Source organism: Arachis hypogaea, chromosome 12, assembly GCF_003086295.3.
Source record: "Arachis hypogaea cultivar Tifrunner chromosome 12, arahy.Tifrunner.gnm2.J5K5, whole genome shotgun sequence".
Classification (NCBI taxonomy): Eukaryota; Viridiplantae; Streptophyta; class Magnoliopsida; order Fabales; family Fabaceae; genus Arachis; species Arachis hypogaea.
In genome coordinates, this window is record NC_092047.1 from 51900557 (window position 1) to 51914921 (window position 14365).

A 14365-nucleotide genomic window follows, 5' to 3' on the forward strand; every position below is an offset into this window, starting at 1 on the left:
CTGGTTTTCTGTCTTTTAGGATGTCTGCCAGCCAAAGAAAAGGAAAAGCAAAGGCTACTACTGGCAAATGTAAAAGAGGAGAATCCGCTATGTCCATCATGGATATCATGCACGATGACTCCTGGCGGGAGAAAATCTTTACCCCGCAAGAGAAGGCCGACCAGCTACTCCCTGCTACTGATCTAGTAAAGTTTGCAAACCGATACTGTGAGTTGAAGTATCTGGTGTTTGCAACCTCCAGGAACCTATACCTGGAGAGGACTTTGAAGATCCCAGAAGAACTCTAGAAATACACCTCTGATCAGATCAAACAAAGAGGCTGGTTCTTCTTGGAGAGAAACCTGACTGAGCTCAATGCATCTTGGGTAAGGGAATTCTACTGCAATTACTTCAAGACTTCCCTAGATGCAGTGAACCTAAGAGGGAAGCAGATTCTGGTCACTGAAGAGGCCATTGAAGATGTTCTAAAACTTCTGCCTAAATCTGATCAGCTGGATAGTTATCAAAGAGCTGAGGAGGATATGCGCTTCATGAAGTTTGATTGGGATGCAGTCAAGGCCAGGATAGCCCTTGACCCGACCGTTCCTTGGATTATGGGTTAGAACACTACCATGCCAAAGGGAATCAAGCGGATTTACTTGAATGATGAGGCTCGGCTATGGCATCAGATACTTAGCAACTTCATTATGCCGAGCACTCACGAGACTGAGATACCTGTCGCTATGATCACCCTCCTATGGTGTGTGATGGAGGGTAAGGACCTGTACCTGCCACGCTTTATCCGGTACTATATGGCCAGGGTCCACGTCCGAGGCACTCTTCCCTTTCCTTATCTAATTACACAGCTAGGCCGTCGAGCTGACGTGCCTTGGGAGGATGCTGATGAGAAGCCACCTGCTGCAGAATGCAAGAAGATTATCCCTTACAGCAGGAACTTTCTGGCTTTGGGCTACAGACCTCCTTTCCTCACCGCTACTGCTGAGACAGCCAAACCATCTGCCGGCCCCTCTTCCTCTACAGCTACCCCTGCCACCACCACTGTACCTCCACCTGCCCCAGAGCCCGTCTATCATCTAGTGCACCGCCTGTTTCGACGGCTTGACCAGATGGAGCGTCGCAACAAGCAACACTATGAGCACCTGAAGCTGATGATACGATCTGGCGACATCCCCTCCGAGCCTGACACACCATCCGAGGCATCTGAGGAGGAGACGAATGATCATGAGGCAGAGACCCATCCACAGAGCGAGGCTGCGCAGGCAGACACAGAGCAGGCCGCATCACATCAGGAGGCTCCGCCTCAGATTCAGGCTGTAGACCCCGAGATCCCTATCCAGTCAGCACATCCTCTATAGCAGGCAGATCCTCAGACCACCACCACAGAGACTCCAGCTACCCATCCTTCCAGTGATGACACCCCTTCACACCCTGCTTGAGTGAGCATCAGGGACGATGCTTCATTTTAAGTGTGGGGAGGTCACCATCTCTGGCGTATTTTTTTGTGAACCTCTACAGACTCTTTTTATTTTATTTTGCTACTTTTCTATATTTTTCTCTTTATTTTTATTTTTATTCTCCCAGTACTTATATATTGCTATTTTTATGTATTTTTACTCTATTTTCTGCATTTTGCACTTTAGTTCATATTTTAGCCATTTAGTTTAGTTGCAATTCTAACTTATTAGTTATAGAAATTGTGGATTAATTAGTATAGTTTACCCCTCTTTAGCATAAGATAGCTTAGTTTAAATTGAAAAATATAAAAAGGGAGTAAACTAGGAACTTGAAAATAATAAGAAATAATCCACACGACTTGTGTATATAGCATTACATGTTAGTTAGTTAACAACATTTCATCAAGGAGGAATACTAGAACTTTATAGCCACCTTAAGTTTTACATTGAGAATAATGGGAACTTTTGATTTTACTTGCATGACATACATAACTGATAAATGATTTTTGAGCTAGAGAACACACAGCCTGTGAGTTTTGAGCTTAATTGTATGGTTATATTCAAACCATAAATTTTATTCCTGTGTGTTCTGCCCTTCTTATTTATTCTGATGTTCTTTACTTTGTTTTAATCTATATGTCTAATTATAGAATAGAAATACATACCAAGAGAGTGATTGAGGCCATTATTTGATTTTAGCTCACTTATCCCAAAATAGCCTACCTTTTACATCACCCTTGTTAGCCCCCTTGAGCCTTTAAATCCCTCTTATTCTATAAGCCACAATACTAGCCTTAAGCAGAAAAACAAAATAAAAATCCCAAGTTGAATCCTTGGTTAGCTTAAGATAGAAAGTGTGTAATTGTTTAAGTGTGGGAAACCTATTGGGAACATGGATGATAAAAACAAAAGGTAGAAAAGTTGAAAAGAATAAAATAATTCAAAATAAAAGTTTTGGGAAGCATGCTCATGTGAAATCAAAATAATTGAATTACCATGTGCATTAAAAAAAAGTGTTATTTTTCAGTATTGGAATAAAGGGGACACAAAAGAATTCCCCAAATGTGAAATAAAGAAATGCACATGGGATAAAAATAATAAACATTGAAACATGAGCATGTAACATCAAAAGTGGAAAAATATGGGAAAATAGGTAAAGAAGCTTTGCTTTACAAAGTATGTATGTTAGGTGAGATCTTAGACTAATTAAGGATTCACTTATTAGCTCACTTAGCCTTATACATATACCCTTAACTTTATCTTGACCCCATTACAACCTTAACTAAAGACCTCATGATTTTTGGTATGTCTATATTCTATAATTGTTGATTGGTTAGATGAAGAACAAAGTTATAGAAAGTAGGAATAAAAAAAAGAATAGAGTGATTAACCCAATAAACACTGAGTGACTAGAGAGTAAACACAAAATCCAGTGAGGGTTCAATAGCTCATTAACATATATCTCTGCTGAAATTATTAATTGTCTTGCAAGTTTATAAAATGTTTCTCTCTCCCATTTCAATTGTAAAAGTGCTTTATCATTATCTAAGGTTTGGCTATGTATATATATATATATGACTCCTTGAGAATGTGAATTAATTCAACTACATGCAAGCTTTATATACAAGTGAATAAAAATTAGAATTGCATGATGCATCTAGGTAGTTGCATTTAGATTAGATTGCATTGCATGGCATTCCACCACTTTAACCTAACATTACTCTTGGACTTAGGATGAGGACATGCTATTCTTTAAGTGTGGGGAGGTTGATAAACCCATATTTTATGATATATTTTGTGCTTAATCTGAGTGATTTATTCAATCCTTCACCCACTTATTCATATTAATTGCATGGTTTTACTTTCCCTTCCTTATTTTGTGATGTATGTGAAAAACATGTTTCCTATGCTTAAAAATAATTATTTTGATTGCCCTTTATTTCCATTCGATGCCATGATTCGTGTGTTGAGTAGTTTCAGATCTTCTAAGGCAGGAATGACTTAAAGGATGGAAAGGAAACATACAAAAATGGAAGGAAAGCACAAAACAGAGTTTTTGAAGAAACTGGCAACCACGCGATCGCATGGGCGATGCGGCCGCATGCCAGCGCGAAAAGGCATTGACGCGGCCGCATGACTGACGCGACCGCGCGCCTCGAGCGAAACACATATGACGCGGTCACATGACTAACGCGACTGCGTGACAAGGAAAACTCCAAATGACGCGACCGCGTGACCCACGTGGACGCGTGACAGAGGCCACGCACCGGAAATTGCAGAAAATGCTCATAGCGAATTCTGAAGCCCTTTTTGGCCCAAATCCAAGTCCAGAAGGCATAGACCAGAGGTTATGAAGTGGGGGAATGCATCCATTTAGAGGGAGTCTCCACTTTAGTTAGTTTTCATGATTTAGATTTAGTTTAGAGGGAGGTTCTCTCCTCTCTCTTCTCTCTTTAGGATTAGGATTTAGAATTATAATTTTATTTGCTTTCAGGATTATCTCTTTATCAGGTTCAATATTCCCTTTTATTTACTTTTGCAATTTAATTTATGAATTCTTCCATGTTACAGATTACTCTTTTGAATTAATGTTATTTGAGGTATTTCAGTTTAATATTACTTTCTTTTATTTACATTATTGTTATTCCCATCTGAAGACATTTTTATTCCAGTAGATTTACTTTTCTCCTTTTGGTCTTGGTTAAGAAATCAGTAACTCAGGAGTTATCAAACTCAAACATGATTGATAATTGTTATCTTTGTTAATTAAATTGCACTTCAATAATCCCAAACTTTTCTTAGGAAATAAATAGGATTCGAAGATCAAACCAATTAATCCCTTGACCTTCCTTTGCTTTAGTAAAGGTTAACAAAGTGGAATTAAGATTCAATTTTCATCATCATTGATAAGGATAGCTAGGTTAGGACCTTTAATTTCTCATACCTTGCCAAAGGTTTATTATACAGTTATTTATTTATTTACAGTCATTTATTTATTTTACTTGCCATTTAAATTGCTTGTTCTTCATTTACTTTATTTGCTAATTAGACTATTCGCTCCTCATTCTCAAAACCCCAATTTACAATCTCCATAACCAATAATAAGAACATACTTCCATGCAGTTCCTTGAGAAGACGACCCGAGGTTTGAATACTTCGGTTATCAATTTATTTAGGGGTTTGTTACTTGTGACAACCAAAACATTTGTACGAATGGATTTCTGTTGGTTTAGAATCTATATCTACAACGCGACTATTTTTATAAAATTCTTTACTAGCAAAAATCCTAACGTCAATACGCTTATCTGAAATTCTCACCAATGAATTACATAAGTATCTCTATCTTTATTTTATATTTTATTTATCTTTTCATTATTAAAACTCTACAACCATTTGAATCCGCTTGAATGAGATTTACAAGGTGACCATAGCTTGCTTCAAGCCGACAATCTCCGTGGGATCGACCCTTACTCACTTAAGGTTTATTACTTGGACGACCAAGTGCACTTGCTGGTTAGTTGTGTGAAGTTGTGACAAAGAATTGAGATTACGATTGTGCGTACCAAGTTGTTGGCGCCATTGAGATCATTTCGTGCACCAAGTTTTTGGCGCCGTTGCCGGGGATTGTTCGAGTTTGGACAACTGACGGTTCATCTTGTTGCTCAGATTAGGTAATTTTATTTTAATTTTAAACTTTTTGTTTTTATTATTCTTATTTTTGAAAAAAAAATTATTCTATGACTTCAAAATTTAAAAAAAAAAGGAATTCTAGAGTTTCATGAAGCATGTTGAAGCCTGGCTGGCTGTAAAGCCACGTCTAATTCATTTGGATTGGGGCTTCCACTTATCAGCATAGAATGAAGTTGGATGAAGTATCAGCTGTTGTATGTCTGATTTGTATCTGCTAAAGCTTGGCTGGCCATTGGCCATGTCTAGTGTTTTGGACTGGAGCTTTCACTGAAAGCTTGGCTGGCTAGTAAGCCATGTCTAATTCCTGGACTGGAGCTTTAGACTAACAGTGCAAAATTCCTGGAATTCCTATTAAAAATTTTGAAATCCTTATTTTTCTTTTTCCAATTAAATTTTCGAAAAATATCCAAAAAAAAAATTAATAAAATCATAAAACCAAAAATAATTTGATGTTTCTTGCTTGAATCTAGTGTCAAGTCATAAGTTTGGTGTCAATTGCATGTTTATCTCTTTCTTGCATTTTTTGAAAATTCATGCATTGCATCCTTCATGATCTTCAAGTTGTTCTTGGTAAGTCTTCTTGTTTGATCTTCATATTTTCTTGTTTTGTATCTTTTCTTGTTTCTCATATGCATTTTTGAATTATTAATGTATTAAGTTCTTGGTGTTCATCTTGACATTCAAAGTGTTCTTGGTGTTCATCTTAACATTCAAAATGTTCTTGCATGCATCAATTGTTTTGATCCAAAATTTTCATGCATTGAGTCTTTTCATTGTTTTTCTCTTTCTTCATAAAAAATTCAAAAATAAAAAAAATATCTTTCCCTTTTTCTTCTCATAAAATTCGAAAATTTGAGTTGACTTTTTCAAAAATTTTTAAAATCTAGTTGTTTCTTATGAGTCAAATCAAATTTTCAATTTAAAAATTCTATCTTTTTCAAATCTTTTTAAAAAAATCAAATCTTTTTCATTTTTTCTTCATAATTTCAAAATTTTCAAACTTTAATTTCAAAATCTTTTTCTTATTTCTCTTTCATATTTTCGAAATTAATGCTAACAATTAATGTGATTGATTCAAAAATTTTAAGTTTGTTACTTGCCTAGTAAGAAAGGTCCAATCTTTAAATTTTAAAATCATATCTTTTTGTTTCTTGTTAGTCAAGTAATCAACTTTAATTTTCAAAATCAAATCTTTTTCAAAATAAGTTTCAATCACATCTTTTTCAAAATTAATTTCAAAATCTTTTCTAACTTCTTATCTTTTCAAAATTGATTTTTAAATCTTTTTCAATTAATCTTATCTTTTTGTTTGATTTTTATCTTTTTCAAAACCACCTAACTAATTATATCTCTCTAATTTTCGAAAATCACCTTCCTCTTTTTCAAAATTCCTTTTTAATTAACTAATTATTTTAAATTTTAATTTAATTTAATTTTATTTTTCTTTTTAAAATTTTCGAATTCTAACTAATTTTAAATTGAAAAAAACAAAAATATTTTTATTTTATTTTATCTAATTTTCGAATTCTTTCCTCTTTCATCTCCTTCTAATTAATTATTTATTTACTAACACTTCTCTTCATCTCAAAATTCGAACCCTCCCTTCCTCTTGGTGTTCGAATTTCTCTTCTTCTATTCTTTTCTTCTTCTACTCACATAAAGGAATCTCTATACAGTGACATAGAGGATTTCATATTTTCTTTTGTGTTCTCTTCTTTTTCATATGAGCAGGAACAAGGATAAGAACATTCTTGTTGAAGTTGATCCTGAACCTGAAAGGACTCTAAAGAGGAAGCTAAGGGAAGTTAAAGTACAACTCTCTGGAGAAAATCTGACAGAAATTTTTGAAAAAGGAGACATGGCCGAAAATAATAACAATGCAAGGAAGATGCTTGGTGACTTTACTGCACCCAATTCCAATTTACATGGAAGAAGCATTTCAATCCCTGCCATTGGAGCAAACAATTTTGAGCTAAAGCCTCAATTAGTTTCTCTGATGCAACAGAACTGCAAGTTTCATGGACTTCCATCAGAAGATCCTTTTCTGTTCTTAACTGAATTCTTGCAGATTTGTGATACTGTTAAGACCAATGGGGTTGATCCCGAGGTCTACAGGCTTATACTTTTCCCGTTTGCTGTAAGAGACAGAGCTAGAATATGGTTGGACTCTCAACCTAAAGACAGCTTGAACTCTTGGGATAAGCTGGTCACGGCTTTCTTAGCCAAGTTCTTTCCTCCTCAAAAGCTTAGCAAGCTTAGAGTGGATGTTCAAACCTTCAAACAGAAAGAAGGTGAATCCCTCTATGAAGCTTGGGAGAGATATAAGCAACTGACCAAAAAGTGTCCTTCTGACATGCTTTCAGAATGGACCATCCTGGATATATTCTATGATGGTCTATCTGAATTATCTAAGATGTCATTGGACCATTCTGCAGGTGGATCCATTCACCTAAAGAAAATGCCTGCAGAAGCTCAAAAACTCATTGACATGGTTGCAAATAACCAGTTCATGTACACTTCTGAAAGGGATCCTGTGAGTAATGGGACGCCTCAGAGGAAGGGAGTTCTTGAAATTGATACTCTGAATGCCATATTAGCTCAGAATAAAATATTGACTCAGTGAGTCAATATGATTTCTCAGAGTCTGAATGGATTGCAAGCTGCATCCAACAGTACTCAAGAGGCATCTTCTGAAGAAGAAGCTTATGATCCTGAGAACCCTGCAATAGCAGAGGTGGAATACATGGGTGAACTCTATGGAAACACCTACAATCCCTCATGGAGAAATCATCTAAATTTCTCATGGAAGGATCAACAAAAGCCTCAACAAGGCTTTAATAATGGTGGAAGAAACAGGTTTAGCAATAGCAAGCCTTCTCCATCATCCACTCAGCAACGGACAGAGAATTCTGAGCAGAATCCATCTAGCTTAGCAAACATAGTCTCTGATCTATCTAAGGCCACTTTAAGTTTTATGAATGAAACAAGGTCCTCCATTAGAAATTTGGAGGCACAAGTGGGCCAGTTGAGTAAAAGAGTCACTGAAACCCCTCCTAGTACTCTCCCAAGCAATACAAAAGAGAATCCAAAAAGAGAGTGCAAGGCCATTACCTTACTTGGTGTGGCCGAACCCAGAGAGGAGGAGAAGGACGTGAATCTTAGTGAGGAAGACCTCCTGGGACGTTCAGTGACCAATAAGGAGTTTCCCTTTGAAGAACCAAAGGAATCCGAGGCTCATCTAGAGACCATAGAGATTCCATTGAACCTTCTTCTGCCCTTCATGAGCTCTGATGAGTATTCTTCTTCTAAAGAGAATGAAGACATTACTGAAGAGCAAGTTGCTAAGTACCTTGGTGCAATCATGAAGCTGAATGCCAAACTATTTGGTAATGAGACTTGGGAAGATGAACCTCCCTTGCTCACCAATGAACTAAATGCATTGGATAGGCAAAAATTACCTCAAAAGAAACAGGATCCTGGAAAATTCTTAATACCCTGTAACATAGGCACCATGACCTTTGAGAAGGCTCTGTGTGACCTGGGGTCAGGAATAAACTTAATGTCACTCTCTGTAATGGAGAAACTTGGGATCCTTGAGGTGCAAGCTGCCAGAATCTCATTAGAGATGGCAGACAACTCCAGAAAACAGGCTTATGGACTAGTAGAGGACGTGTTAGTGAAGGTTGAAGGCCTTTACATCCCTGCTGATTTCATAATCCTAGACACTGGAAAGGATGAGGATGAATTCATCATCCTTGGAAGACCCTTTATAGCCACAGCAAGAGCTGTGATTGATGTGGACAGAGGAGAATTGATCCTTCAACTGAATGAGGACAACCTTGTGTTTAAAACTCAAGGATCTCCTTCTATAACCATGGAGAGGAAGCATGAAAAGCTTCTCTCACTGCAGAGTCAACCAAAGCCCCCACACAAACTCTAAGTTTGGTGTTGGGAGGCCACAACCAAACTCTAAGTTTGGTGTTGAACCCCCACATTCAAACTCTAAGTTTGGTGTTGGGAGGTTCCAACCTTGCTTTGATTATCTGTGAGGCTCCATGAGAGCTCACTGTCAAGCTATTGACATTAAAGAAGCGCTTGTTGGGAGGTAACTTAATGTTATTTAATCATATCTATTTTATTTTCTTTTTGTTATTTCGTGTTTTATTAGGTTGATGATCATGTGGAGTCATAAAAACTACTGAAAAATCAAAAACAGAATGAAAAACAGCATTAAAAATAGCACACCCTGGAGGAGGAGCATTCTGGCGTTTAAACACCAGAAACAAGCATCTGTCTGGCGTTTAACGCCAGAAACAGGCTACATTTGGGTGTTTAACGCCAGAAACAAGCAGCAGTCCGGCGTTAAACGCCAGGATTGCACAGCAAGGGCGTTTTACACGCCTAATTGGAGTAGGGATGTTAAGTCCTTGGCCCCACTGGATCTATGGACCCCACAGGATCCCCACATTTTCTTCTCTCCTCTTCACACCTTTTCATAACTCTCTTCCCCAAAATAACCTCCACCAATCACTTCTATTACTCCTATAAAACCATCGTACAACCTACCTACACCCACCCACTCAAATTCAAACCATCACTCCTTCCTTTTCACACATCATAACCACATAAAACCCCCTTGGCCGAACCATTCACACACCTCCATCTCCTCCATTTTCTTCTTCTTCTACTCACTTCTTTCTTCTTTTGCTTGGGGACGAGCAAACATTTTAAGTTTGGTGTGGTAAAAGCATAGCTTTTTGTTTTTCCATAACTATTAATGGAACCTAAGGTCAGAGAAACCTCAAAAAAGAGGAAAGGGAAGGCAATTGCTTCCACCTCTGAGTCATGGGAGATGGAGAGATTCATCTCAAAAGCTCATCACTAAAGAAAGGATGGAGCAAACAAGAGATCATGGACCTCAACAAGAGCATGAGGAAATTCCTCACCATGAAATCCCTGAGATGCCTCAGGGGATGCACTTTCCTCCACAGAATTATTGGGAGCAAATCAACACCTCCCTAGGAGAATTAAGTTCCAACATGGGACAACTAAGGATGGAGCACCAAGAGCACTCCATCATCCTCCATGAGATTAGAGAAGATCAAAGAGCTATGAGGGAGGAGCAACGAAGACAAGGAAGAGACATAGAGGAGCTCAAGAGCACCATTGGTTCTTCAAGAAGAGGAAGATGCCACCCTCACTAAGGTGGACCCGTTCCTTAATCTCCCTATTCTTATTTTCCTGTTTTTCGTTTACTATGCTTTATGTTTGAATTATGTTTGTGTCTTTATTACATGATCATTAGTGTTTAAGTATCTATGTCTTAAAGCTATGAATGTCCTATGACTCCATCACCTCTCTTAAATGAAAACTGTTCTAAAAACAAAAGAACAAGAAGTACATGGTTTCGAATTCATCCTTGAAATTAGTTTAATTATTTTGATGTGGTGACAATACTTTTTGTTTTCTGAATAAATTCTTGAACAGTGCATATGTCTTTTGAATTTGTTATTTATGAATGTTAAATATGTTGGCTCTTAAAAGAATGATGAAAAGGAGAAATGTTATTGATAATCTGAAAAAATCATAAAATTGATTCTTGAAGCAAGAAAAAGCAGTGAATACAAAAGCTTGCGAAAAAAAAAGAAAAATGGCAAAAAAAAAGAGAAAGAAAAAGAAAAAGCAAGCAGAAAAAGCCAAAAGCTCTTTAAACCAAAAGGCAAGAGCAAAAAGCCAATAGCCCTTAAAACCAAAAGGAAAGGGTAATAAAAAAGATCCAAGGCTTTGAGCATCAGTGGATAGGAGGGCCTAAAGGAATAAAATCCTGGCATAAGCGGCTAAACCAAGCTGTCCCTAACCATGTACTTGTGGTGTGAAGGTGTCAAGTGAAAACTTGAGACTGAGCGGTTAAAGTCAAGGTCCAAAGCAAAAAAAAAAAAGAGTGTGCTTAAGAACCCTGGACACCTCTAATTGGGGACTTTAGCAAAGCTGAGTCACAATCTAAAAAGGTTCACCCAATTATGTGTCTGTGGCATTTATGTATCCGGTGGTAATACTGGAAAACAAAGTGCTTAGGGCCACGGCCAAGACTCATAAAGTAGCTGTGTTCAAGAATCAACATACTGAAATAGGAGAATCAATAACACTATCTAAATTCTAAGTTCCTATAGATGCCAATTATTCTGAACTTCAATGGATAAAGTGAGATGCCAAAACTATTTAAGAGGCAAAAAGTTACTAGTCCAGCTCATCTGATTGGAGCTAAGTTTCATTGATATTTTGGAATTTATAGTATGTTCTCTTCTTTTTATCCTATTTGATTTTCAGTTGCTTGGGGACAAGCAATAATTTAAGTTTGGTGTTGTGATGAGCGGATAATTTATACGCTTTTTGGCATTGTTTTTACATAGTTTTTAGTATGATTTAGTTAGTTTTTAGTATATTTTTATTAGTTTTTAAATAAAAATTACATTTCTGGACTTTACTATGAGTTTGTGTGTTTTTCTGTGATTTTAGGTATTTTCTGGCTAAAATTGAGGGACTTGAGCAAAAATCAGATTCAGAGGTTGAAGAAGGACTACAGATGCTGTTGGATTCTGACATTTCGGCACTCAAAGTGGATTTTTTGGAGCTACAGGAGTCCAAATGGTGTGCTCTCAATTGAATTGGAAAATGGACATCCAGGGATTTCCAGAAATATATAATAGTCCATACTTTTCCCGAGTTTAGATGACACAAACTGGCATTTAACGCCAGCTCTCTGCCCTATTCTGGAGTTAAACGCCAGAAACAAGTTGCAAAGTAGAGTTAAACGCCAGAAACAGGTTACAAACTGGTGTTCAACTCCAAGGAAGACCTCTACACGTGAAAGCTTCAATGCTCAGCCCAAGCACACACCAAGTGGGCCCGGAAGTGGATTTCTGCATCATTTACTCATTTCTGTAAACCATAGTAACTAGTTTAGTATAAATAGGACTTTTTACTATTGTATTTATATTTTTGGATCTCTAGTTTTATCTTTGGATCATTTTAGATCTCTAGACCTTCATGGGAGGCTGGCCATTCGGCCATGTCTACCCTATTTTCACTTATGTATTTTCAACGGTAGAGTTTCTACATACCATAGATTAAGGTGTGGAGCTCTGCTGTTCCTCTTGAATTAATGCAAAGTACTATTGTTTTTCTTTTCAACTCAAGCATATTTCTTCTCTAAGATATCCATTCGCACACAAGAACATGATGAATATGATGATTATGTGACGATCATCATCATTCTCACTTATGAACGCGTGCCTGACAAACACTTCTGTTCTACATGCAAATAAGCTTGAATGTGTATCTCTTAGCCTCCTGATTGTGAGATCAGAGTCTTCGTGGTATAGGCTAGAACTATTGGCAGCCATTCTTGAGATCCGGAAAGTCTAAACCTTGTCTGTGGTATTCTGAGTAGGATCTGGGAAGGGATGGCTGTGACGAGCTTCAAACTCACGAGTGCTGGGCATAGTGACAGACGCAAAAGGATTACTGAATCCTATTCTAGTGTGATCGAGAACCGACAGATGATTAGCCGTGCGGTGACAGCGCATTTTGGACCATTTTGACTGGGAGGACGGGATGTAGCCATTGACAACGGTGATGCTCTACATAAAGCTTGCCATGGAAAGGAGTATGAAAGATTGGATGAAAGCAGCAGGAAAGCGGAGATTCAGAAGGAACAAAGCAACTCCATACGCTTATCTGAAATTCTCACCAATAAATTACATAAGTATCTCTATCTTTATTTTATATTTTATTTATCTTTTAATTATTAAAACTCTACAACCATTTAAATCCGCCTGACTGAGATTTACAAGGCGACCATAGCTTGCTTCAAGCCGACAATCTCCGTGGGATCGACCCTTACTCACGTAAGGTTTATTACTTGGACGACCCAGTACACTTGCTGGTTAGTTGTGCGAAGTTGTGACAAAGAACTGAGATTACGATTGTGCGTACCAAGTTGTTGGCGCCATTGAGATCACAATTTCGTGCACCAGTAATACATGTCCATATCAGCAAGTGATTGAAAGTGATTCATGGGGTTTTATGCAGAGAATGTTGCAGCTTACTTTTATTGACTCTTAGGTGAGAAATGTCCCTTTAAGCATCAACTAACATACTGCTATGACCTCTTATTATTCATCCTTGGTTTTTGATTTCTTTGTTCTAGAACTTATTTCTCACCTGTAGCTTAGTGTCATGTGTTGTAGCAGCTTTTTAGCTTATTTTTACTCAACACATATTCACCACAGACACTTGGCTCACAATTTTTCTTAAGACATTAGTGCCCAGCACCTCTTTGGGTTACTAAATGCCTTGTAACTAGGTTGCTCTTAATAATGGACTTTCGATTGATAATCCCGGGTTAGTTAACCCAAGTTACCAAGTGTTAAGGCACTCCATAGAACCTAATCATCCAAGCAGATCCTAGTACAAAGACGCCACATGCATATGTCTTAAGGTTCAAGCTATTGGTGTCTAGCCTTGTTCTTTGTTTCTTCCATTTTTGTTGCCACTTTTGGCTTTTCTTTTTCTCTCTTTTTATTTGTTTTCTTTCTTTCAAGGATTTCTAATTGCTAAGATTCATAGACAGTAGCCAAGTTCACACTAAATAGGGACATTCTACCTTTTTATTAGTTATTAGTGAGCTAGCTACACCATTAGACATGTATACCACCACTCAATCTTTATTTTATTCATTGCCAAATGGAACCATTTCACTTCTATTCAAACATTTCTTTATTTAATTAAAACAAGTAGGACAAGCATACATTCAAGTAGGTTGCAATTAAACCAAACACTTAGACTAAAACACTTATTTGAAATTTAAAGGAAATTAAACAAACAGAACTCAGACACAAGTATATTATTCAGTAGGGGTATATTCAAACTTCCAATATAAGCAACTCAAAGTAAAAGCGATTAAGTGACAATACAACCTTTTGGCCTCTTCTTTGTTGTTCATCACCCTTCCTAGCCTTGGTATTCTCTTTCTCCTTGGATGATGGTGCATGGCCTTCCCAAAGGTTTGATTGTCTTCCTGCAAAACTATTGGAAGTTGCTTGTTCCCCAAGCACTTGAGAAATGGTAAGTTTATATGTATGCTTGTGATTTTCAGGACTTAAGTTGGTGTGTGAACACGAAACTTAATTCCTTTCTTACTTCTAAATGTAGCAAGGTGA

At 37.3% G+C, this 14365-nt stretch overlaps 1 non-coding gene across 1 annotated transcript; it reads right to left on the reverse strand.

Moving 5' to 3' along the window:
• Positions 1-7395: 7395 nt before the first annotated feature.
• On the reverse strand, positions 7396-7503 carry LOC112730834 (small nucleolar RNA R71). The gene has a single exon (XR_003166640.1). It is a non-coding gene; the product is annotated as a small nucleolar RNA R71 (small nucleolar RNA).
• Positions 7504-14365: the final 6862 nt, after the last annotated feature.